The 26569-nt window shown below is 44.7% G+C and overlaps 3 non-coding genes across 3 annotated transcripts; all 3 read right to left on the bottom strand.

Annotated features, from left to right (window-relative positions):
• Positions 1-3920: 3920 nt before the first annotated feature.
• On the bottom strand, positions 3921-4039 carry LOC138360477 (5S ribosomal RNA). Its single transcript, XR_011226418.1, has one exon. It is a non-coding gene; the product is annotated as a 5S ribosomal RNA (ribosomal RNA).
• Positions 4040-12640: 8601 nt separating this feature from the next.
• Positions 12641-12759, bottom strand: LOC138360488 (5S ribosomal RNA). The gene has a single exon (XR_011226429.1). It is a non-coding gene; the product is annotated as a 5S ribosomal RNA (ribosomal RNA).
• An 8666-nt stretch (positions 12760-21425) lies between these two features.
• Positions 21426-21544, bottom strand: LOC138360492 (5S ribosomal RNA). The gene has a single exon (XR_011226433.1). It is a non-coding gene; the product is annotated as a 5S ribosomal RNA (ribosomal RNA).
• Positions 21545-26569: the final 5025 nt, after the last annotated feature.

Genomic DNA, 26569 nt, shown 5'->3' on the forward strand with positions numbered 1-26569 from the left:
AGACAGACAGACAGACAGACAGACAGACAGACACTGAGAGAGAGAAACACACAGACAGTTTCATAAATATTCTCATTTTATAGCTATTTGCTTTCAGTGACAGAGGTTTTTGTTATAATAGTATTGGTGTCTAACACTCACAATCTCTTTAGAAATTAAAGTGTGGCTCCAATGGAGCCGAGTTTGTTGGTTTGAGGCCAAGCCACCACCACAGGGCAGTAAGTAAGCCGTTTACTTGGAGGAGGTGTACTTGGTGACGGCCTTAGTGCCCTCAGAGACGGCGTGCTTGGCCAGTTCTCCGGGCAACAGGAGCCTTACAGCCGTCTGGATCTCCCGACTGGTAATGGTGGAACGCTTGTTGTAGTGGGCCAGGCGAGAAGCCTCGGCGGCGATGCGCTCGAAGATGTCGTTCACGAACGAGTTCATGATCGACATGGCTTTGGAAGAGATACCAGTGTCGGGTGGACCTGCTTCAGCACTTTGTAGATGTAGATGCTGTAGCTCTCCTTCCTCCTGCGCTTCTTTTTCTTATCGCCCTTGGCAATGGCCTTCTGGGCCTTTCCGGCCTTCTTGGCAGCCTTTCCAGATGCCTTGGGTGGCATGATGATGCTCGTGCCGGCTGGCGTTGCGATACAATAATGAACTTTTGCGCGAGGCGAGCTTTCCTTTTATATCCCGCTCGCGACTCAGCTCAGAGCGGGTCGCGTGGCGGAGCGCGCTGATTGGTCAGTGGCGGGCTCCCTTGATCCTGAGCGGGTATATAACACGAAGCTCGATCTGCGGGGCGGCATAAAACACCACAAACCCACAACAGCAGCAGCAATGTCAGGACGCGGCAAGGGAGGCAAAGTGAAGGGCAAGTCAAAGTCTCGCTCCAGCAGGGCCGGACTTCAGTTCCCCGTGGGCAGAATTCACCGTCTGCTGCGTAAGGGCAACTACGCCGAACGCGTCGGTGCTGGCGCTCCTGTCTACCTGGCAGCCGTCATGGAATACCTCGCTGCCGAAGTTCTGGAGCTCGCCGGTAACGCCGCACGTGACAACAAGAAGACCCGTATCATCCCACGTCACTTGCAGTTGGCCATCCGCAACGACGAAGAACTCAACAAACTTCTGTCTGGCGTAACCATTGCACAGGGAGGTGTTCTTCCAAACATTCAGGCAGTTCTTTTGCCAAAGAAGACAGAGAAGAAGTAAGCACTTCTGCCACCCACCACGACAAATACCATAACCAGGCTCCATCCGGAGCCACACACACTTTAATAGAGAGATTCAAGTAGACAATCAACTTTCAAACATTAATAATAACATTTATATTGATTTCATTTGGAATGTGTACATAACAAACAAACAAACAAATTATAGGGGATATTCAGCATCACTTGGAATATTAACCAATCATATAAATCCAATATATATTTTATATTTTACTTTAAGCGAGGAATTCATATTCTATCAATTTTTAATCATACAAATGAACAAAAGCAATTCTTCACTAGACGTAATGAATGAATAAATGATCAAGGTTTTAATGTGTTTCATGAATATATATATATATATTATATATATATATATATATAATATATATATATATATATATATATATATATATATAATATAATATATTATAATACTTGTGAACCAGAATATGTTTGAGCAGCGATCGTGCCTGCCATTGGCCGAAGTGCAACAATTCAAATAATTTAAAGGGCCTGCTCGGGTATATAAGAGAGGCTGGGAGACTGGGGCCGGTGGTGGGTGATGGGTGATGAGTGATGGTGTGGTGTGGTATGGTGTTGTTAAGAGTTGATTTACGGCCAGCCAGCCAGCTGCAGCCAAGGCAGGGCAGGGCAGGGCAAGGCAAGGCAAGGCAAGGCAAGGCAAGGCAAGGCAAGGCAATAACAGGACAGGACAGGACAGGCAAGGCAAGGCAAGCAGGCGGGCGGGCGGGCGGGCGGGCGGCGGGCGGCGGGCGGGCGGCAGGCGGGCAGGCGGGCAGGCGGGCAGGCGGGCAGCGGGCAGGCGGCAGGGCAGGCAGGCAGGCAGGCAGGCCAGGCAGGCAGCAGGCAGGCAGGCAGGCAGCAGGCAGGCCAGGCAGGCAGGCCAGGCAGGCAGCAGCAGCCAGCAGCCAGCCAGCCAGCCAGCCAGCCAGCCAGCCAGCCAGCCCCAGCCAGCCAGCCAGCAGCCAGCCAGCCAGCAGCCAGCCAGCCAGCCAGCCAGCCAGCCAGCCAGCCAGCCAGCCACTCCCACTTTGTATTTATATGCATTCAATTTATATTCAAACATTATATATGTTAAGGGCCTAGTTTTAGTGTTTATTTTAAAAATGACAAACATCGAGTCGTTTTACCAGTCCTTTAGCGTTAACGGTGATGCATTTTAAAACTGAACAGAAATCACCTTTTCTGGATATATCAAATATCGAATCCGCTTAATGTGCCTACAATTCAATCATTCAAAAAAAAAATACATAATTTACATCATGCCTTTTCATAGAACAGACAATAAGATTTGAGACAATAAGAACTTTACTTTTATAACTAAAGTTGCACAATTATACCAACTCTATGGTGGCTGGGTGGTAAGGTGTGTGGCTGGTGTTTTGGAAGTCGCGAGTTCAAACGACCCAATGGGAGTACTTTTTTTTTTTGCCATACAATCTTCCTAATACTATTATGTAGGTGTGTGTGTGTGTGTTTTTATTCATTCTTTGGTTTTATAGATGACATACATATTGACTCCTTTTACCGGTCCTTAATTAGGCTCTGGGGAAGCAATGGTGGTGGTGCATTTAAAACTAAACCAAAAATCACCAGTTCTGGACGCGTCAAATATCATATCCGCTTAATGTGTCTACAACCTAATTACTTAAAACTACACTATTTAATTCATTCATATCATGTGCATATTGGTCATTATGCTCATACAACCGACATCAAAATTTATTTTCATTATTAGAATCATACATTTCATCAAGTAATACAGATACAAAGAGATTTTCTTTCTGAGAAGACCGTTAGTATTGGCTGGCTGGCAGGCAGGCAGGCATTTGAGGGTTATTATTTCGCCTGTTGATTGGGGGGAGGGTTGATGTGTTAGGGGGTTTTCGGTTAGGTGTGGTGATTGGTGGTGATTGGTGGTGGTGGTGGTGATTGGTGGTGATTGGTGGTGAGTAGTGGTGGTGGTGGTGGTAGTGGTGGGAGGGGAGGGGGGGGGGGGGGGGGGGGGGGGGGGGGGGGGGGAAGGGGACTGATGGTCTGTGGATTCCTTCTCCGTACCCCTTACATATAAGCAAAAACATGCCTTCCTGTGGGTATAGAAACATTAACACAAATTATATCAGTAACTGATATTGTAGCCTTTTAAACAGAAAAGATTTGTACATACAAATACTTTTAAATTATCATTTATTTGTGGAAATGGCATTTACGTCATTAAATTGATACCTCAGCATCAAGCTTGTGTCCTGCAGCTGTGGTCCAGTGGTAAAGTGTATATAAGTGATGCGTATTCTTGGAGTTGCGAGTTCAAACCCGGATTAAGCTATATATATATATATATATATATATATATATATATATATATATATATATAATATATATATATATATATATATATATATATATATATATATATATATATATATTATATATATAATATATATATATATATATATATATATATATATATATATATATATATATATATATATATTATATATATATACACAACATGTTTTGTTTTGGTTGTTTGTTTTTGTATAAAGCCTCACACACTATATTAAGCGAGTTTGTTTTAAACATGACATACATATTAATTCATTTTACCAGGCCTTATTCCACACAACTCCGTGAATTTCCCGTGGAGCCAGCCATTCAAACAAAAACAAACGAAACAAAACAAAACAAAACAAAAAACATTATTGCCAACAGCATTTGGTGTTCCCAGGCGGTCACCCATCCAAGTACTAACCAAACCCAACGTTGCTTAACTTCGCTGATCGGACGAGAAGCGGTGTTCTCAACGTGGTATGGCCGTTGGCATGAGACTGCCTACACATTGTGGCTAATAACCAACTCTTTTTAGTCATCACGGCAGGATACGGACCTTCTTGTGGTGTCTTAATGGTAATTGTATCCTAACATATTTTTGTCTCCTTGGCATGGATATTTAACATCGTTTATTCAGTCTTGGGTTTATGTTCTTTCGCCATTTACAGACATTTTACATCTACCTACTTCCTCAGCCTGCCCTGCCAATTTCTAATGAATTTGTGGATTTTCTTTTGTAATACATACATGTGTGTGCTCATCTGCTCTTCAGTTTTTATGATATTTGTCTCATCTGTCCTGCTTTATGATACTTTTACAAAGAACATGAACAAATGCTTCTATTTTAGAGAAGATATGGGATCCAGGTTTCGGAGCCGTAAAACCAACCGTTGTGATTGGTGGACGAGTTGCCAGGTTGCAGCTTCTGTACCGTGCCGGCACATAAATAGGTTCGGCTCAAGCGGCGGCAGCATCATTCCCCCGTGACTGTCTGAGCGTCTCTCATCACCTTGGTTATCTCATCATCATCATGGTAGAAGCAAAGCCTACCAAGAAGGCTGCTGCTGTGGTGGCCACCACCAGGAAACCTCGCGTCCAGGTTGCTCACCCGAAAACTAGTCAAATGGTTCTAGCCGCGGTCGCAGCACTCAAAGACCGTAAGGGCTCGTCTACAAGCAATCAAGAAGTACGTTGTTGCCAACAACAAAGTCGAGGCTGCCAAGATCGCCATTTACATCCGAAGATTTCTCAAGAAAGCAGTGGCTGACGGCATTCTTGTTCAGACCAAGGGAAGTGGAGCTAGTGGATCATTCAAGCTGGCCGTAGCAGAGAAGAGGGCCGTTCTAACTCCCAAGAAAGCCACCACAACCAAGAAACCATCTACAGCAGCAAAGAAGGCCGTGGTAACTCCCAAGAAAGCCGCCACAAGCAACAAACCACCTACAGCCTTGAAAAAGAAGCAGCAGCAGCAGCTTGTTGTTGGGAACAAAAAGCCCAAAATAAAGAGAGCTTCAAAATCTCCCAAACCACCCAAGGCAAAGAAAGCTGTCAAGAAAACAACAAAGGCAAAATAAACGACGACATGCAAGCAGCATGAATACACATGACAATAAACATCCAGGCCTCCCCCCTCAGTGGAGGGGCCTCATATGATTCCAAAAAGAGTTTAGTTTTGTAGACAAATAAATCATTACTTTTGGGGTAGATTTACTCTGTATATTATATATATATATATATATATATATATATATATATATATATATATATATATATATATATATATATATATATATTATATATATATATATATATATTTATATATACACATGGGTGAGGTGATATGGTACCAAAGTTTTGGGTAAGGTGATTGACATTTACACAAGATAAAACACGAACCAATGGGAATAAAAACATAAGAATGGAAGTAACTGCAGAAGGCCTATTGGCCCATAACACAAGCACTTCCTCTTGATGCTTCTATATTGGTTCGGAGTCTTGAAGCTATATATATATATATATATATATATATATATATATATATTATATATATATATATTATATTATATATATATATATATATATATATATATGCACACAAAACTAAATAGTCTTGTTAGACAAATTGCCCCTATTAGAGGCAAGTTGACTAACAAGCCGAATGACTGCAATTGTTTTGAATTTGAGTTAAATCTAACATAGAAATGTAATCAAACCTAACCTAACCTATGCTAACCCAAGCTAAGCTAACCTAACCTAACCTAAGCTAACCCAAGCTAAGCTAAGCTAACCTAACCTAAGCTAAGCTAACCTAACCTAACCTAACCTAACCTAACCTAACCTAACCTAACCTAACCTAACCTAACCAGCAATTCATGATCTTAATATAATACTGTTAATTGGATAAACCAATTTGGAAAGAAATGTTCGAAAATAACAAAATTAACTGTGCTTGTTAGGAAAATTGGGCCTTGCATACTTGTCCCAATAGTGTGGTTCTCGCTTTTAGGTACGACATAAACGTATACCTAAGTTGAGAGAGAAAAAGATTCGCACTCAAACATGCATATCGATTGCCAGTCCTGAATTCTGGGTAGATATTCGTGTCCTCCCTTTTCATTTACCATCATTTGGATACTATCAAAACAGCTCTGAGAAGGATAAAATGAATAAAACGGGTAGCTCACTCATGTAAAAAGGAAGAGTTGGGAAAGATCTCTCTCTCTCTCTCTCTCCCCCTCACCCCCCCCCCCCCCCCCCCCCCACCAATGATCCTGCTCTGCTAGTATATAACGTAACAAACCTTCCCTCCCCCCCCCCCCTCCCTCCCCAATCAGAGTCCCTTTAAGCATGCGAGGATAAAAAATAGATTTCATAAGACCCAATGTGCTAGCTGATATCAAAACAATTTATGTTATCGTCTATTAAGCCCTTCAGTAAAAAAGTATAGGGACCTAATTAGGTCCCGTTTTGAGGTGGTGGTGGGTGGAATCGATGGATTAGCCAAGCTCTTATCCGCCGAATCCGTAGAGGGTACGACCCTGGCGCTTCAGAGCGTACACCACGTCCATAGCAGTGACGGTCTTCCTCTTGGCGTGTTCCGTGTAGGTTACAGCATCACGGATGACGTTCTCGAGGAACACCTTCAGGACGCCACGGGTCTCTTCGTAGATGAGACCCGAAATACGCTTCACGCCGCCACGACGAGCTAAGCGACGAATAGCGGGCTTGGTGATGCCCTGGATGTTGTCACGTAGCACCTTACGATGACGCTTGGCGCCACCCTTTCCGAGTCCCTTGCCTCCCTTGCCGCGTCCAGTCATGGTGTTGAAGTTGTGTGAATCGAATTGACGAATGCCATTCATTCATTCATTCATTTAAATATAGGTCAAGATACCCTGATGGGTGAGCGTGGAAGTGGGGATAGGGGAAGAATTAGTGGGGGTGAGAGGAAGGGTTTTCAGTATGAGGTAAAGTGCCAGGGCTAAACCCAGCTGCATGGCATTGAAATCGTTATGACCAGACTAGGCAGTGAAGGCAAGGAATCGGATCTCTGTGACAACATTTCGTCTTTTCTGAGCACCCACGGAGACAGCAGCCCTCAGCTGGGTGTGCCCTGGGGGCTCACTCCAGATGTGGTCTTAGATCTGCTAATCAGCATCGCGCCCCACCCAAGGCACCAGAAAACGGGAGCTAGTTGGTCCCATACGCCGCACGATTTCCCGACTATATCCCATCAAGCGGACGTACTAGTAGCATTGCAACTCCTGCCTGCCCTTACTTTACGCTTGTGGTCGAGTAGACACGGCTTTCTCACAACGCTTTCAAAACAAACTGCAGTTGCCTACTCGTCTGTTTCACGTCCCTGTGAAATGACTTTTGCACAAATCCAAAAAATAGAGCAAAATCAGCGATAATAGTGATTGAGGTGAGCCGCCTGTTGGCTGCAGCCAGAGGAAGGAGGGGAGGGGCAACGGGGTGACGTAGGCGAGTCGAGCAGCCAATGGCGCTCGAGCAAGCGCCTCGAGACGGCGTATATAAGCAAAAATTTTTCGGCGCCGGCCATCACAAACCACAGTTGTTCACCATGGCTCGCACCAAGCAGACTGCTCGCAAGTCCACGGGAGGCAAGGCTCCTCGTAAGCAGCTGGCCACCAAGGCAGCACGCAAGTCTGCTCCTGCCACAGGGGGTGTGAAGAAGCCTCACCGTTACAGGCCCGGAACGGTCGCCCTGCGTGAGATCCGTCGTTACCAGAAGAGCACCGAGTTGCTCATCAGGAAACTTCCCTTCCAGCGTCTGGTGCGCGAGATTGCCCAGGACTTCAAGACCGATCTTCGCTTCCAGTCGTCTGCCGTCATGGCTTTACAGGAGGCATCCGAGGCTTACCTGGTCGGTCTCTTCGAGGACACTAACCTCTGTGCCATCCACGCCAAGCGTGTCACCATCATGCCAAAGGACATTCAGCTTGCTCGCCGTATCCGTGGAGAGCGTGCATAAGCTAAATCGACCACCCTAGTATACACCAAACTCGGCCCTTCTCAGGGCCAAAATATCCTTCTAAGGAGATTTCAGACATTCCTAGCATAATTTAGGTGTCATACATACATGTGATATCAATAAATCAAGTCATTTGTAGTACAACCTGTTCTCTTACAAACAAAACGCCGTCGCTTTTCACTCTTATGCACTGTCAAGGATCACCCCCCCCCCCCCCCCCCCCCAAAAATAAAAATTGTCATACTGTACTAGAAATAAAAGCAGCTTGTATAAGTGACATATACTGTCCAGTCCTGTTTTATTCTGTTTTCGGTCCTCTGGCTTAATCTGTTAAGTTAGATGACATTTTAAATTAACCGTTTTCTTGACATTTTCAAACCTAAGAGGGTGGCCTGCATAGTAATCCTAATGTGGAACATAACAATGAATCTCTAATCTCTAGAAAAAAGATACCGAGTGCTTATATGTGTTGAGAGAGAGAGAGAGAGAGAGAGAGAGAGAGAGAGAGAGAGAGAGAGAGAGAGAGAGAGAGAGAGAGAGAGAGAGAGAGAGAGAGAGAGAGAGACACACAGACAGACAGACAAGACAGACAAGACAGACAGACAGACAGACAGACAGACAGACAGACAGACAGACAGACAGACAGACAGACAGACAGACAGGCAGGCAGGCAGGCAGGCAGACAGACAGACAGACAGACAGACAGACAGACAGACAGACAGACAGACAGACAGACACTGAGAGAGAGAAACACACACAGACAGTTTCATAAATATTCTCATTTTATAGCTATTTGCTTTCAGTGACAGAGGTTTTTGTTATAATAGTATTGGTGTCTAACACTCACAATCTCTTTAGAAATTAAAGTGTGGCTCCAATGGAGCCGAGTTTGTTGGTTTGAGGCCAAGCCACCACCACAGGGCAGTAAGTAAGCCGTTTACTTGGAGGAGGTGTACTTGGTGACGGCCTTAGTGCCCTCAGAGACGGCGTGCTTGGCCAGTTCTCCGGGCAACAGGAGCCTTACAGCCGTCTGGATCTCCCGACTGGTAATGGTGGAACGCTTGTTGTAGTGGGCCAGGCGAGAAGCCTCGGCGGCGATGCGCTCGAAGATGTCGTTCACGAACGAGTTCATGATCGACATGGCTTTGGAAGAGATACCAGTGTCGGGGTGGACCTGCTTCAGCACTTTGTAGATGTAGATGCTGTAGCTCTCCTTCCTCCTGCGCTTCTTTTTCTTATCGCCCTTGGCAATGGCCTTCTGGGCCTTTCCGGCCTTCTTGGCAGCCTTTCCAGATGCCTTGGGTGGCATGATGATGCTCGTGCCGGCTGGCGTTGCGATACAATAATGAACTTTTGCGCGAGGCGAGCTTTCCTTTTATATCCCGCTCGCGACTCAGCTCAGAGCGGGTCGCGTGGCGGAGCGCGCTGATTGGTCAGTGGCGGGCTCCCTTGATCCTGAGCGGGGTATATAACACGAAGCTCGATCTGCGGGGCGGCATAAAACACCACAAACCCACAACAGCAGCAGCAATGTCAGGACGCGGCAAGGGAGGCAAAGTGAAGGGCAAGTCAAAGTCTCGCTCCAGCAGGGCCGGACTTCAGTTCCCCGTGGGCAGAATTCACCGTCTGCTGCGTAAGGGCAACTACGCCGAACGCGTCGGTGCTGGCGCTCCTGTCTACCTGGCAGCCGTCATGGAATACCTCGCTGCCGAAGTTCTGGAGCTCGCCGGTAACGCCGCACGTGACAACAAGAAGACCCGTATCATCCCACGTCACTTGCAGTTGGCCATCCGCAACGACGAAGAACTCAACAAACTTCTGTCTGGCGTAACCATTGCACAGGGAGGTGTTCTTCCAAACATTCAGGCAGTTCTTTTGCCAAAGAAGACAGAGAAGAAGTAAGCACTTCTGCCACCCACCACGACAAATACCATAACCAGGCTCCATCCGGAGCCACACACACTTTAATAGAGAGATTCAAGTAGACAATCAACTTTCAAACATTAATAATAACATTTATATTGATTTCATTTGGAATGTGTACATAACAAACAAACAAAACAAAATTATAGGGGATATTCAGCATCACTTGGAATATTAACCAATCATATAAATCCAATATATATTTTATATTTTACTTTAAGCGAGGAATTCATATTCTATCAATTTTTAATCATACAAATGAACAAAAGCAATTCTTCACTAGACGTAATGAATGAATAAATGATCAAGGTTTTAATGTGTTTCATGAATATATATATATATATATATATATATATATATATATATATATATATATATATATATATATATATATATATATATATATATAATATATTATAATACTTGTGAACCAGAATATGTTTGAGCAGCAGCGATCGTGCCTGCCATTGGCCGAAGTGCAACAATTCAAATAATTTAAAGGGCCTGCTCGGGTATATAAGAGAGGCTGGGAGACTGGGGCCGGTGGTGGGTGATGGGTGATGAGTGATGGTGTGGTGTGGTATGGTGTTGTTAAGAGTTGATTTACGGCCAGCCAGCCAGCTGCAGCCAAGGCAGGGCAGGGCAGGGCAAGGCAAGGCAAGGCAAGGCAAGGCAAGGCAAGGCAAGGCAATAACAGGACAGGACAGGACAGGCAAGGCAAGGCAAGCAGGCGGGCGGGCGGGCGGGCGGGCGGGCGGGCGGGCGGCAGGCAGGCAGGCAGGCAGGCAGGCAGGCAGCGGCAGGCAGGCAGGCAGGCAGGCAGCAGCAGGCCAGCCAGCCAGCCAGCAGCCAGCCAGCCAGCCAGCCAGCCAGCCAGCCAGCAGCAGCCAGCCAGCCAGCCAGCCAGCCAGCCAGCCAGCCAGCCAGCCAGCCAGCCAGCCAGCCAGCCAGCCAGCCAGCCAGCCAGCCACTCCCACTTTGTATTTATATGCATTCAATTTATATTCAAACATTATATATGTTAAGGGCCTAGTTTTAGTGTTTATTTTAAAAATGACAAACATCGAGTCGTTTTACCAGTCCTTTAGCGTTAACGGTGATGCATTTTAAAACTGAACAGAAATCACCTTTTCTGGATATATCAAATATCGAATCCGCTTAATGTGCCTACAATTCAATCATTCAAAAAAAAAATACATAATTTACATCATGCCTTTTCATAGAACAGACAATAAGATTTGAGACAATAAGAACTTTACTTTTATAACTAAAGTTGCACAATTATACCAACTCTATGGTGGCTGGGTGGTAAGGTGTGTGGCTGGTGTTTTGGAAGTCGCGAGTTCAAACGACCCAATGGGAGTACTTTTTTTTTTTGCCATACAATCTTCCTAATACTATTATGTAGGTGTGTGTGTGTTTTTATTCATTCTTTGGTTTTATAGATGACATACATATTGACTCCTTTTACCGGTCCTTAATTAGGCTCTGGGGAAGCAATGGTGGTGGTGCATTTAAAACTAAACCAAAAATCACCAGTTCTGGACGCGTCAAATATCATATCCGCTTAATGTGTCTACAACCTAATTACTTAAAACTACACTATTTAATTCATTCATATCATGTGCATATTGGTCATTATGCTCATACAACCGACATCAAAATTTATTTTCATTATTAGAATCATACATTTCATCAAGTAATACAGATACAAAGAGATTTTCTTTCTGAGAAGACCGTTAGTATTGGCTGGCTGGCAGGCAGGCAGGCATTTGAGGGTTATTATTTCGCCTGTTGATTGGGGGGAGGGTTGATGTGTTAGGGGTTTTCGGTTAGGTGTGGTGATTGTGGTGATTGGTGGTGGTGGTGGTGATTGGTGGTGATTGGTGGTGAGTAGTGGTGGTGGTGGTGGTGGTAGTAGGTGGGAGGGGGAGGGGGGGGGGGGGGGGGGGGGGGGGGGGGGGGGGGGGGGGGGGGGGGGGGGGGGGGGGGGGAAGGGACTGATGGTCTGTGGATTCCTTCTCCGTACCCCTTACATATAAGCAAAAACATGCCTTCCTGTGGGTATAGAAACATTAACACAAATTATATCAGTAACTGATATTGTAGCCTTTTAAACAGAAAAGATTTGTACATACAAATACTTTTAAATTATCATTTATTTGTGGAAATGGCATTTACGTCATTAAATTGATACCTCAGCATCAAGCTTGTGTCCTGCAGCTGTGGTCCAGTGGTAAAGTGTATATAAGTGATGCGTATTCTTGGAGTTGCGAGTTCAAACCCGGATTAAGCTATATATATATATATATATATATATATATATATATATATATATATATTATATATATATATATATATATATATTATATATATATTATATATATATATATATATATATTATATATATATATATATATATTATATATATATATATATATATATATATATATATATATATATATATATATATATAATACACAACATGTTTTGTTTTGGTTGTTTGTTTTTGTATAAAGCCTCACACACTATATTAAGCGAGTTTGTTTTAAACATGACATACATATTAATTCATTTTACCAGGCCTTATTCCACACAACTCCGTGAATTTCCCGTGGAGCCAGCCATTCAAACAAAAACAAACGAAACAAAACAAAACAAAACAAAAAATTATTGCCAACAGCATTTGGTGTTCCCAGGCGGTCACCCATCCAAGTACTAACCAAACCCAACGTTGCTTAACTTCGCTGATCGGACGAGAAGCGGTGTTCTCAACGTGGTATGGCCGTTGGCATGAGACTGCCTACACATTGTGGCTAATAACCAACTCTTTTTAGTCATCACGGCAGGATACGGACCTTCTTGTGGTGTCTTAATGGTAATTGTATCCTAACATATTTTTGTCTCCTTGGCATGGATATTTAACATCGTTTATTCAGTCTTGGGTTTATGTTCTTTCGCCATTTACAGACATTTTACATCTACCTACTTCCTCAGCCTGCCCTGCCAATTTCTAATGAATTTGTGGATTTTCTTTTGTAATACATACATGTGTGTGCTCATCTGCTCTTCAGTTTTTATGATATTTGTCTCATCTGTCCTGCTTTATGATACTTTTACAAAGAACATGAACAAATGCTTCTATTTTAGAGAAGATATGGGATCCAGGTTTCGGAGCCGTAAAACCAACCGTTGTGATTGGTGGACGAGTTGCCAGGTTGCAGCTTCTGTACCGTGCCGGCACATAAATAGGTTCGGCTCAAGCGGCGGCAGCATCATTCCCCCGTGACTGTCTGAGCGTCTCTCATCACCTTGGTTATCTCATCATCATCATGGTAGAAGCAAAGCCTACCAAGAAGGCTGCTGCTGTGGTGGCCACCACCAGGAAACCTCGCGTCCAGGTTGCTCACCCGAAAACTAGTCAAATGGTTCTAGCCGCGGTCGCAGCACTCAAAGACCGTAAGGGCTCGTCTCTACAAGCAATCAAGAAGTACGTTGTTGCCAACAACAAAGTCGAGGCTGCCAAGATCGCCATTTACATCCGAAGATTTCTCAAGAAAGCAGTGGCTGACGGCATTCTTGTTCAGACCAAGGGAAGTGGAGCTAGTGGATCATTCAAGCTGGCCGTAGCAGAGAAGAGGGCCGTTCTAACTCCCAAGAAAGCCACCACAACCAGAAACCATCTACAGCAGCAAAGAAGGCCGTGGTAACTCCCAAGAAAGCCGCCACAAGCAACAAACCACCTACAGCCTTGAAAAAAAGCAGCAGCAGCAGCTTGTTGTTGGGAACAAAAAGCCCAAAATAAGAGAGCTTCAAAATCTCCCAAACCACCCAAGGCAAAGAAAGCTGTCAAGAAAACAACAAAGGCAAAATAAACGACGACATGCAAGCAGCATGAATACACATGACAATAAACATCCAGGCCTCCCCCCTCAGTGGAGGGGCCTCATATGATTCCAAAAAGAGTTTAGTTTTGTAGACAAATAAATCATTACTTTTGGGGTAGATTTACTCTGTATATTATATATATATATATATATATATATATATTATATTATATATTAATATATATATATATATATATATATATATATTATATATAATATATATATTTTATATACACATGGGAGGTGATATGGTACCAAAGTTTTGGGTAAGGTGATTGACATTTACACAAGATAAAACACGAACCAATGGGAATAAAAACATAAGAATGGAAGTAACTGCAGAAGGCCTATTGGCCCATAACACAAGCACTTCCTCTTGATGCTTCTATATTGGTTCGGAGTCTTGAAGCTATATATATATATATATATATATATATATATATATATATATATATATATTATATATATATATATATATATATATATATATATATATGCACACAAAACTAAATAGTCTTGTTAGACAAATTGCCCCTATTAGAGGCAAGTTGACTAACAAGCCGAATGACTGCAATTGTTTTGAATTTGAGTTAAATCTAACATAGAAATGTAATCAAACCTAACCTAACCTATGCTAACCCAAGCTAAGCTAACCTAACCTAACCTAAGCTAACCCAAGCTAAGCTAAGCTAACCTAACCTAAGCTAAGCTAACCTAACCTAACCTAACCTAACCTAACCTAACCTAACCTAACCTAACCTAACCCAGCAATTCATGATCTTAATATAATACTGTTAATTGGATAAACCAATTTGGAAAGAAATGTTCGAAAATAACAAAATTAACTGTGCTTGTTAGGAAAATTGGGCCTTGCATACTTGTCCCAATAGTGTGGTTCTCGCTTTTAGGTACGACATAAACGTATACCTAAGTTGAGAGAGAAAAAGATTCGCACTCAAACATGCATATCGATTGCCAGTCCTGAATTCTGGGTAGATATTCGTGTCCTCCCTTTTCATTTACCATCATTTGGATACTATCAAAACAGCTCTGAGAAGGATAAAATGAATAAAACGGGTAGCTCACTCATGTAAAAAGGAAGAGTTGGGAAAGATCTCTCTCTCTCTCTCTCTCCCCCCCCTCACCCCCCCCCCCCCCCCCCACCAATGATCCTGCTCTGCTAGTATATAACGTAACAAACCTTCCCTCCCCCCCCCCCCTCCCTCCCCAATCAGAGTCCCTTTAAGCATGCGAGGATAAAAAATAGATTTCATAAGACCCAATGTGCTAGCTGATATCAAAACAATTTATGTTATCGTCTATTAAGCCCTTCAGTAAAAAAGTATAGGGACCTAATTAGGTCCCGTTTTGAGGTGGTGGTGGGTGGAATCGATGGATTAGCCAAGCTCTTATCCGCCGAATCCGTAGAGGGTACGACCCTGGCGCTTCAGAGCGTACACCACGTCCATAGCAGTGACGGTCTTCCTCTTGGCGTGTTCCGTGTAGGTTACAGCATCACGGATGACGTTCTCGAGGAACACCTTCAGGACGCCACGGGTCTCTTCGTAGATGAGACCCGAAATACGCTTCACGCCGCCACGACGAGCTAAGCGACGAATAGCGGGCTTGGTGATGCCCTGGATGTTGTCACGTAGCACCTTACGATGACGCTTGGCGCCACCCTTTCCGAGTCCCTTGCCTCCCTTGCCGCGTCCAGTCATGGTGTTGAAGTTGTGTGAATCGAATTGACGAATGCCATTCATTCATTCATTCATTTAAATATAGGTCAAGATACCCTGATGGGTGAGCGTGGAAGTGGGGATAGGGGAAGAATTAGTGGGGGTGAGAGGAAGGGTTTTCAGTATGAGGTAAAGTGCCAGGGCTAAACCCAGCTGCATGGCATTGAAATCGTTATGACCAGACTAGGCAGTGAAGGCAAGGAATCGGATCTCTGTGACAACATTTCGTCTTTTCTGAGCACCCACGGAGACAGCAGCCCTCAGCTGGGTGTGCCCTGGGGGCTCACTCCAGATGTGGTCTTAGATCTGCTAATCAGCATCGCGCCCCACCCAAGGCACCAGAAAACGGGAGCTAGTTGGTCCCATACGCCGCACGATTTCCCGACTATATCCCATCAAGCGGACGTACTAGTAGCATTGCAACTCCTGCCTGCCCTTACTTTACGCTTGTGGTCGAGTAGACACGGCTTTCTCACAACGCTTTCAAAACAAACTGCAGTTGCCTACTCGTCTGTTTCACGTCCCTGTGAAATGACTTTTGCACAAATCCAAAAAATAGAGCAAAATCAGCGATAATAGTGATTGAGGTGAGCCGCCTGTTGGCTGCAGCCAGAGGAAGGAGGGGAGGGGCAACGGGGTGACGTAGGCGAGTCGAGCAGCCAATGGCGCTCGAGCAAGCGCCTCGAGACGGCGTATATAAGCAAAAATTTTTCGGCGCCGGCCATCACAAACCACAGTTGTTCACCATGGCTCGCACCAAGCAGACTGCTCGCAAGTCCACGGGAGGCAAGGCTCCTCGTAAGCAGCTGGCCACCAAGGCAGCACGCAAGTCTGCTCCTGCCACAGGGGGTGTGAAGAAGCCTCACCGTTACAGGCCCGGAACGGTCGCCCTGCGTGAGATCCGTCGTTACCAGAAGAGCACCGAGTTGCTCATCAGGAAACTTCCCTTCCAGCGTCTGGTGCGCGAGATTGCCCAGGACTTCAAGACCGATCTTCGCTTCCAGTCGTCTGCCGTCATGGCTTTACAGGAGGCATCCGAGGCTTACCTGGTCGGTCTCTTCGAGGACACTAACCTCTGTGCCATCCACGCCAAGCGTGTCACCATCATGCCAAAGGACATTCAGCTTGCTCGCCGTATCCGTGGAGAGCGTGCATAAGCTAAATCGACCACCCTAGTATACACCAAACTCGGCCCTTCTCAGGGCCAAAATATCCTTCTAAGGAGATTTCAGACATTCCTAGCATAATTTAGGTGTCATACATACATGTGATATCAATAAATCAAGTCATTTGTAGTACAACCTGTTCTCTTACAAACAAAACGCCGTCGCTTTTCACTCTTATGCACTGTCAAGGATCACCCCCCCCCCCCCCCCCCCCAAAAATAAAAATTGTCATACTGTACTAGAAATAAAAGCAGCTTGTATAAGTGACATATACTGTCCAGTCCTGTTTTATTCTGTTTTCGGTCCTCTGGCTTAATCTGTTAAGTTAGATGACATTTTAAATTAACCGTTTTCTTGACATTTTCAAACCTAAGAGGGTGGCCTGCATAGTAATCCTAATGTGGAACATAACAATGAATCTCTAATCTCTAGAAAAAAGATACCGAGTGCTTATATGTGTTGAGAGAGAGAGAGAGAGAGAGAGAGAGAGAGAGAGAGAGAGAGAGAGAGAGAGAGAGAGAGAGAGAGAGAGAGAGAGAGAGAGAGAGAGAGAGACACACAGACAGACAGACAAGACAGACAGACAGACAGACAGACAGACAGACAGACAGACAGACAGACAGACAGACAGACAGACAGACAGACAGACAGACAGGCAGGCAGGCAGCAGGCAGACAGACAGACAGACAGACAGACAGACAGACAGACAGACAGACAGACAGACAGACACTGAGAGAGAGAAACACACACAGACAGTTTCATAAATATTCTCATTTTATAGCTATTTGCTTTCAGTGACAGAGGTTTTTGTTATAATAGTATTGGTGTCTAACACTCACAATCTCTTTAGAAATTAAAGTGTGGCTCCAATGGAGCCGAGTTTGTTGGTTTGAGGCCAAGCCACCACCACAGGGCAGTAAGTAAGCCGTTTACTTGGAGGAGGTGTACTTGGTGACGGCCTTAGTGCCCTCAGAGACGGCGTGCTTGGCCAGTTCTCCGGGCAACAGGAGCCTTACAGCCGTCTGGATCTCCCGACTGGTAATGGTGGAACGCTTGTTGTAGTGGGCCAGGCGAGAAGCCTCGGCGGCGATGCGCTCGAAGATGTCGTTCACGAACGAGTTCATGATCGACATGGCTTTGGAAGAGATACCAGTGTCGGGGTGGACCTGCTTCAGCACTTTGTAGATGTAGATGCTGTAGCTCTCCTTCCTCCTGCGCTTCTTTTTCTTATCGCCCTTGGCAATGGCCTTCTGGGCCTTTCCGGCCTTCTTGGCAGCCTTTCCAGATGCCTTGGGTGGCATGATGATGCTCGTGCCGGCTGGCGTTGCGATACAATAATGAACTTTTGCGCGAGGCGAGCTTTCCTTTTATATCCCGCTCGCGACTCAGCTCAGAGCGGGTCGCGTGGCGGAGCGCGCTGATTGGTCAGTGGCGGGCTCCCTTGATCCTGAGCGGGGTATATAACACGAAGCTCGATCTGCGGGGCGGCATAAAACACCACAAACCCACAACAGCAGCAGCAATGTCAGGACGCGGCAAGGGAGGCAAAGTGAAGGGCAAGTCAAAGTCTCGCTCCAGCAGGGCCGGACTTCAGTTCCCCGTGGGCAGAATTCACCGTCTGCTGCGTAAGGGCAACTACGCCGAACGCGTCGGTGCTGGCGCTCCTGTCTACCTGGCAGCCGTCATGGAATACCTCGCTGCCGAAGTTCTGGAGCTCGCCGGTAACGCCGCACGTGACAACAAGAAGACCCGTATCATCCCACGTCACTTGCAGTTGGCCATCCGCAACGACGAAGAACTCAACAAACTTCTGTCTGGCGTAACCATTGCACAGGGAGGTGTTCTTCCAAACATTCAGGCAGTTCTTTTGCCAAAGAAGACAGAGAAGAAGTAAGCACTTCTGCCACCCACCACGACAAATACCATAACCAGGCTCCATCCGGAGCCACACACACTTTAATAGAGAGATTCAAGTAGACAATCAACTTTCAAACATTAATAATAACATTTATATTGATTTCATTTGGAATGTGTACATAACAAACAAACAAAACAAAATTATAGGGGATATTCAGCATCACTTGGAATATTAACCAATCATATAAATCCAATATATATTTTATATTTTACTTTAAGCGAGGAATTCATATTCTATCAATTTTTAATCATACAAATGAACAAAAGCAATTCTTCACTAGACGTAATGAATGAATAAATGATCAAGGTTTTAATGTGTTTCATGAATATATATATATATATATATATATATATATATATATATATATATATATATATATATATATATATATATATAATAATATATTATAATACTTGTGAACCAGAATATGTTTGAGCAGCAGCGATCGTGCCTGCCATTGGCCGAAGTGCAACAATTCAAATAATTTAAAGGGCCTGCTCGGGTATATAAGAGAGGCTGGGAGACTGGGGCCGGTGGTGGGTGATGGGTGATGAGTGATGGTGTGGTGTGGTATGGTGTTGTTAAGAGTTGATTTACGGCCAGCCAGCCAGCTGCAGCCAAGGCAGGGCAGGGCAGGGCAAGGCAAGGCAAGGCAAGGCAAGGCAAGGCAAGGCAAGGCAATAACAGGACAGGACAGGACAGGCAAGGCAAGGCAAGCAGGCGGGCGGGCGGGCGGGCGGGCGGGCGGGCGGGCGGGCGGGCGGCAGGCGGGCAGGCGGGCAGGCGGGCAGGCGGGCAGGCGGGCAGGCGGGCAGGCGGGCAGGCGGGCAGGCAGGCAGGCAGGCAGGCAGGCAGGCAGGCAGGCAGGCAGGCAGGCAGGCAGGCAGGCAGGCAGGCAGGCAGGCAGGCAGGCAGGCAGCCAGCCAGCCAGCCAGCCAGCCAGCCAGCCAGCCAGCCAGCCAGCCAGCCAGCCAGCCAGCCAGCCAGCCAGCCAGCCAGCCAGCCAGCCAGCCAGCCAGCCAGCCAGCCAGCCAGCCAGCCAGCCAGCCACTCCCACTTTGTATTTATATGCATTCAATTTATATTCAAACATTATATATGTTAAGGGCCTAGTTTTAGTGTTTATTTTAAAAATGACAAACATCGAGTCGTTTTACCAGTCCTTTAGCGTTAACGGTGATGCATTTTAAAACTGAACAGAAATCACCTTTTCTGGATATATCAAATATCGAATCCGCTTAATGTGCCTACAATTCAATCATTCAAAAAAAAAATACATAATTTACATCATGCCTTTTCATAGAACAGACAATAAGATTTGAGACAATAAGAACTTTACTTTTATAACTAAAGTTGCACAATTATACCAACTCTATGGTGGCTGGGTGGTAAGGTGTGTGGCTGGTGTTTTGGAAGTCGCGAGTTCAAACGACCCAATGGGAGTACTTTTTTTTTTGCCATACAATCTTCCTAATACTATTATGTAGGTGTGTGTGTGTGTGTGTTTTTATTCATTCTTTGGTTTTATAGATGACATACATATTGACTCCTTTTACCGGTCCTTAATTAGGCTCTGGGGAAGCAATGGTGGTGGTGCATTTAAAACTAAACCAAAAATCACCAGTTCTGGACGCGTCAAATATCATATCCGCTTAATGTGTCTACAACCTAATTACTTAAAACTACACTATTTAATTCATTCATATCATGTGCATATTGGTCATTATGCTCATACAACCGACATCAAAATTTATTTTCATTATTAGAATCATACATTTCATCAAGTAATACAGATACAAAGAGATTTTCTTTCTGAGAAGACCGTTAGTATTGGCTGGCTGGCAGGCAGGCAGGCATTTGAGGGTTATTATTTCGCCTGTTGATTGGGGGGAGGGTTGATGTGTTAGGGGGTTTTCGGTTAGGTGTGGTGATTGGTGGTGATTGGTGGTGGTGGTGGTGATTGGTGGTGATTGGTGGTGAGTAGTGGTGGTGGTGGTGGTGGTAGTAGGTGGGAGGGGGAGGGGGGGGGGGGGGGGGGGGGGGGGGGAAGGGGACTGATGGTCTGTGGATTCCTTCTCCGTACCCCTTACATATAAGCAAAAACATGCCTTCCTGTGGGTATAGAAACATTAACACAAATTATATCAGTAACTGATATTGTAGCCTTTTAAACAGAAAAGATTTGTACATACAAATACTTTTAAATTATCATTTATTTGTGGAAATGGCATTTACGTCATTAAATTGATACCTCAGCATCAAGCTTGTGTCCTGCAGCTGTGGTCCAGTGGTAAAGTGTATATAAGTGATGCGTATTCTTGGAGTTGCGAGTTCAAACCCGGATTAAGCTTATATATATATATATATATATATATATATATATATATAATATATATATATATATTATATATATATTATATATATTATAATATATATATATATATATATATATATATATATATATATTATATATATATATATATATATATATATATATATATATATATATATATATATATATATATATATATATATATATATATATATATATACACAACATGTTTTGTTTTGGTTGTTTGTTTTTGTATAAAGCCTCACACACTATATTAAGCGAGTTTGTTTTAAACATGACATACATATTAATTCATTTTACCAGGCCTTATTCCACACAACTCCGTGAATTTCCCGTGGAGCCAGCCATTCAAACAAAAACAAACGAAACAAAACAAAACAAAACAAAAAACATTATTGCCAACAGCATTTGGTGTTCCCAGGCGGTCACCCATCCAAGTACTAACCAAACCCAACGTTGCTTAACTTCGCTGATCGGACGAGAAGCGGTGTTCTCAACGTGGTATGGCCGTTGGCATGAGACTGCCTACACATTGTGGCTAATAACCAACTCTTTTTAGTCATCACGGCAGGATACGGACCTTCTTGTGGTGTCTTAATGGTAATTGTATCCTAACATATTTTTGTCTCCTTGGCATGGATATTTAACATCGTTTATTCAGTCTTGGGTTTATGTTCTTTCGCCATTTACAGACATTTTACATCTACCTACTTCCTCAGCCTGCCCTGCCAATTTCTAATGAATTTGTGGATTTTCTTTTGTAATACATACATGTGTGTGCTCATCTGCTCTTCAGTTTTTATGATATTTGTCTCATCTGTCCTGCTTTATGATACTTTTACAAAGAACATGAACAAATGCTTCTATTTTAGAGAAGATATGGGATCCAGGTTTCGGAGCCGTAAAACCAACCGTTGTGATTGGTGGACGAGTTGCCAGGTTGCAGCTTCTGTACCGTGCCGGCACATAAATAGGTTCGGCTCAAGCGGCGGCAGCATCATTCCCCCGTGACTGTCTGAGCGTCTCTCATCACCTTGGTTATCTCATCATCATCATGGTAGAAGCAAAGCCTACCAAGAAGGCTGCTGCTGTGGTGGCCACCACCAGGAAACCTCGCGTCCAGGTTGCTCACCCGAAAACTAGTCAAATGGTTCTAGCCGCGGTCGCAGCACTCAAAGACCGTAAGGGCTCGTCTCTACAAGCAATCAAGAAGTACGTTGTTGCCAACAACAAAGTCGAGGCTGCCAAGATCGCCATTTACATCCGAAGATTTCTCAAGAAAGCAGTGGCTGACGGCATTCTTGTTCAGACCAAGGGAAGTGGAGCTAGTGGATCATTCAAGCTGGCCGTAGCAGAGAAGAGGGCCGTTCTAACTCCCAAGAAAGCCACCACAACCAAGAAACCATCTACAGCAGCAAAGAAGGCCGTGGTAACTCCCAAGAAAGCCGCCACAAGCAACAAACCACCTACAGCCTTGAAAAAGAAGAGCAGCAGCAGCTTGTTGTTGGGAACAAAAAGCCCAAAATAAAGAGAGCTTCAAAATCTCCCAAACCACCCAAGGCAAAGAAAGCTGTCAAGAAAACAACAAAGGCAAAATAAACGACGACATGCAAGCAGCATGAATACACATGACAATAAACATCCAGGCCTCCCCCCTCAGTGGAGGGGCCTCATATGATTCCAAAAGAGTTTAGTTTTGTAGACAAATAAATCATTACTTTTGGGGTAGATTTACTCTGTATATTATATATATATATATATATATATATATATATATATATATATATATATATATATATATATATATATATATATATATATATATATATATATATATATTTATATACACATGGGTGAGGTGATATGGTACCAAAGTTTTGGGTAAGGTGATTGACATTTACACAAGATAAAACACGAACCAATGGGAATAAAAACATAAGAATGGAAGTAACTGCAGAAGGCCTATTGGCCCATAACACAAGCACTTCCTCTTGATGCTTCTATATTGGTTCGGAGTCTTGAAGCTATATATATATATATATATATATATATTATATATATATATATATATATATATATATATATATATATATATATATATATATATATATATGCACACAAAACTAAATAGTCTTGTTAGACAAATTGCCCCTATTAGAGGCAAGTTGACTAACAAGCCGAATGACTGCAATTGTTTTGAATTTGAGTTAAATCTAACATAGAAATGTAATCAAACCTAACCTAACCTATGCTAACCCAAGCTAAGCTAACCTAACCTAACCTAAGCTAACCCAAGCTAAGCTAAGCTAACCTAACCTAAGCTAAGCTAACCTAACCTAACCTAACCTAACCTAACCTAACCTAACCTAACCTAACCTAACCCAGCAATTCATGATCTTAATATAATACTGTTAATTGGATAAACCAATTTGGAAAGAAATGTTCGAAAATAACAAAATTAACTGTGCTTGTTAGGAAAATTGGGCCTTGCATACTTGTCCCAATAGTGTGGTTCTCGCTTTTAGGTACGACATAAACGTATACCTAAGTTGAGAGAGAAAAAGATTCGCACTCAAACATGCATATCGATTGCCAGTCCTGAATTCTGGGTAGATATTCGTGTCCTCCCTTTTCATTTACCATCATTTGGATACTATCAAAACAGCTCTGAGAAGGATAAAATGAATAAAACGGGTAGCTCACTCATGTAAAAAGGAAGAGTTGGGAAAGATCTCTCTCTCTCTCTCTCTCCCCCTCACCCCCCCCCCCCCCCCCCCCCCACCAATGATCCTGCTCTGCTAGTATATAACGTAACAAACCTTCCCTCCCCCCCCCCCCTCCCTCCCCAATCAGAGTCCCTTTAAGCATGCGAGGATAAAAAATAGATTTCATAAGACCCAATGTGCTAGCTGATATCAAAACAATTTATGTTATCGTCTATTAAGCCCTTCAGTAAAAAAGTATAGGGACCTAATTAGGTCCCGTTTTGAGGTGGTGGTGGGTGGAATCGATGGATTAGCCAAGCTCTTATCCGCCGAATCCGTAGAGGGTACGACCCTGGCGCTTCAGAGCGTACACCACGTCCATAGCAGTGACGGTCTTCCTCTTGGCGTGTTCCGTGTAGGTTACAGCATCACGGATGACGTTCTCGAGGAACACCTTCAGGACGCCACGGGTCTCTTCGTAGATGAGACCCGAAATACGCTTCACGCCGCCACGACGAGCTAAGCGACGAATAGCGGGCTTGGTGATGCCCTGGATGTTGTCACGTAGCACCTTACGATGACGCTTGGCGCCACCCTTTCCGAGTCCCTTGCCTCCCTTGCCGCGTCCAGTCATGGTGTTGAAGTTGTGTGAATCGAATTGACGAATGCCATTCATTCATTCATTCATTTAAATATAGGTCAAGATACCCTGATGGGTGAGCGTGGAAGTGGGGATAGGGGAAGAATTAGTGGGGGTGAGAGGAAGGGTTTTCAGTATGAGGTAAAGTGCCAGGGCTAAACCCAGCTGCATGGCATTGAAATCGTTATGACCAGACTAGGCAGTGAAGGCAAGGAATCGGATCTCTGTGACAACATTTCGTCTTTTCTGAGCACCCACGGAGACAGCAGCCCTCAGCTGGGTGTGCCCTGGGGGCTCACTCCAGATGTGGTCTTAGATCTGCTAATCAGCATCGCGCCCCACCCAAGGCACCAGAAAACGGGAGCTAGTTGGTCCCATACGCTGAATGAACTGAATAATACAGGAGAAGATGCCCATTGGGGCGAGCCTTGAAGTGGGGACAGCTGAAGAGTAGTCGGTGAGAGGAAATGCTGAAGTTGAAGAAAAAGTGCCAGGGCTAAACCCAGCTGCGTGGCAATACGTCGATGCTGCAAACAACCCAACAACTGGCTAGGCTTGGAGGCGGGTCTGGAAGGCGGCGGTGGCAGTGCTTCAGCATTCAAGGTGGAAACAATCAGTCTTCATGTGGTGTCTTCTTCTTCAATTTGGTGTTTCTTCTTTCTTCTTGCTTCGAGTAATCATTTGATGTTTGTAATCGGCGTAGTCTGGTGGGAAAAGGTCCTTTGACAATGTGGTTTCGTCGCATTCAACGAAGATTACTTCGTTCCTTAGTATGTACTTGGAGTTTGGATCATTCAGCAGGCATTCCGCATACCTTGTGTTGAGTATTTTGCTGGAGAGGCGTCTGTATTCGGGAGTTCCAAGTGTAAGTTGTTCACGTTGATCATATAGTGCGGAGACTCTTGGAGACTCCTGTGTTGCTGGAGATGGTGATTGTGCTTCAACGTCAATCGAGGCAGTAGAGTCATCATCGGAAAACAAGTGTTGGTTTTCAGAAGCATCAGGTGTAGGTACCTGTGAAGCTGATGTAGTCTCGGGTGCGGCTGGTGTATTTTCTGGTGAAGCTGGTGAAGTTGGTGCAGTCTCAGGTACAACTGGAGAAGTAGATGGTTTGTCTGGAGTAGTAGCAGTGTGCAAGGATGTTGCAGAGTCTGTAGCAGGTTGCACAGGGTGGGCGTCAGCAGACAGGATATCTGCCAATGCAGTTGAAGAGATGGTGATGTTGATGTTAGAAGCAGAAGTGGTATTTGTTGCTGAAGTCGTAGTATTGGTGTTGGCTGAGGCTGTTGTTGTGAAGAGCTCGTCACGAACAGTAAATGTTGGTAAACCGTTGTCAGCGTACATAATGTTCAGAATTCGTACAAATTCCTTGGTGTTCGTGCCTGCAATCATTTCAGCAGTGCGGATGAGTCCCATTATGACGTTATGGTTTCTGTTAGGGAGCAGCATCTGGTGTGGTGAGGGCTGGCTTGTTGATTCAGCAGAGTAAAGTTGTGGCTGTTGCTGCTGCGTCGATGATTGGTTGGCGGGCTGGGACCCAGGGCCCCAATGGGATGCAGTCTGTGCAGAAGCTCCGCCCCCTCCCGGAAGCAGAGGAAAGTTGGCGGCTTGCACGTTGAATGTTGACGGTTCTCGTCGTGTGGTGTTGGCTTGCCTGGCTTCGGTCATCTTCTGTATTTCTTGACGTCTGTTTGGACACTCAGCAGAGACGGCAGTATGGTGACCTTGGCAGAGAAGGCATTTGAGGAAGTCGCTGGTGCATTGTTTGAAGTGGTGACTCTCGGCGCACTTGCTGCACCGTTGGTCCTGAGATGGGCAACTTTTAGTGAAGTGCTCATAACTATAGCACTTAAAACACTGTCGTAGCTGGTAGTAATGTTCTCTTGTTATTTGTCGGGGTGTACAAGCGAGGCCGAAGCACCGGAAGCCGTTGGTGGTAGCAGAGGTAGCTTCCTCAGGCGAGGTGAAGGTGACCTTCATAGTGGAGAGGTGGCTGTCCTGCACAGGGATGAATTTTACGGTGACTGCAGTCAAGGAAGGGTTGTCTTCGGTTATGCTGGTGGCGACGTCGGTGGTAGCTTTTTCGGAGATGAGGGAGCTCACTCTCCTTACGAAAACAGTCCTGGCTGCGAGGTAGTGTCGTGGTGGGGTGAGGAACATGTGCGCCTCCTCGAGAGCAGTGAGGTGAATGGGGT

The sequence above is a fragment of the Procambarus clarkii genome, unplaced genomic scaffold (genome assembly GCF_040958095.1).
Source record: "Procambarus clarkii isolate CNS0578487 unplaced genomic scaffold, FALCON_Pclarkii_2.0 HiC_scaffold_112, whole genome shotgun sequence".
NCBI classification, from domain to species: Eukaryota; Metazoa; Arthropoda; class Malacostraca; order Decapoda; family Cambaridae; genus Procambarus; species Procambarus clarkii.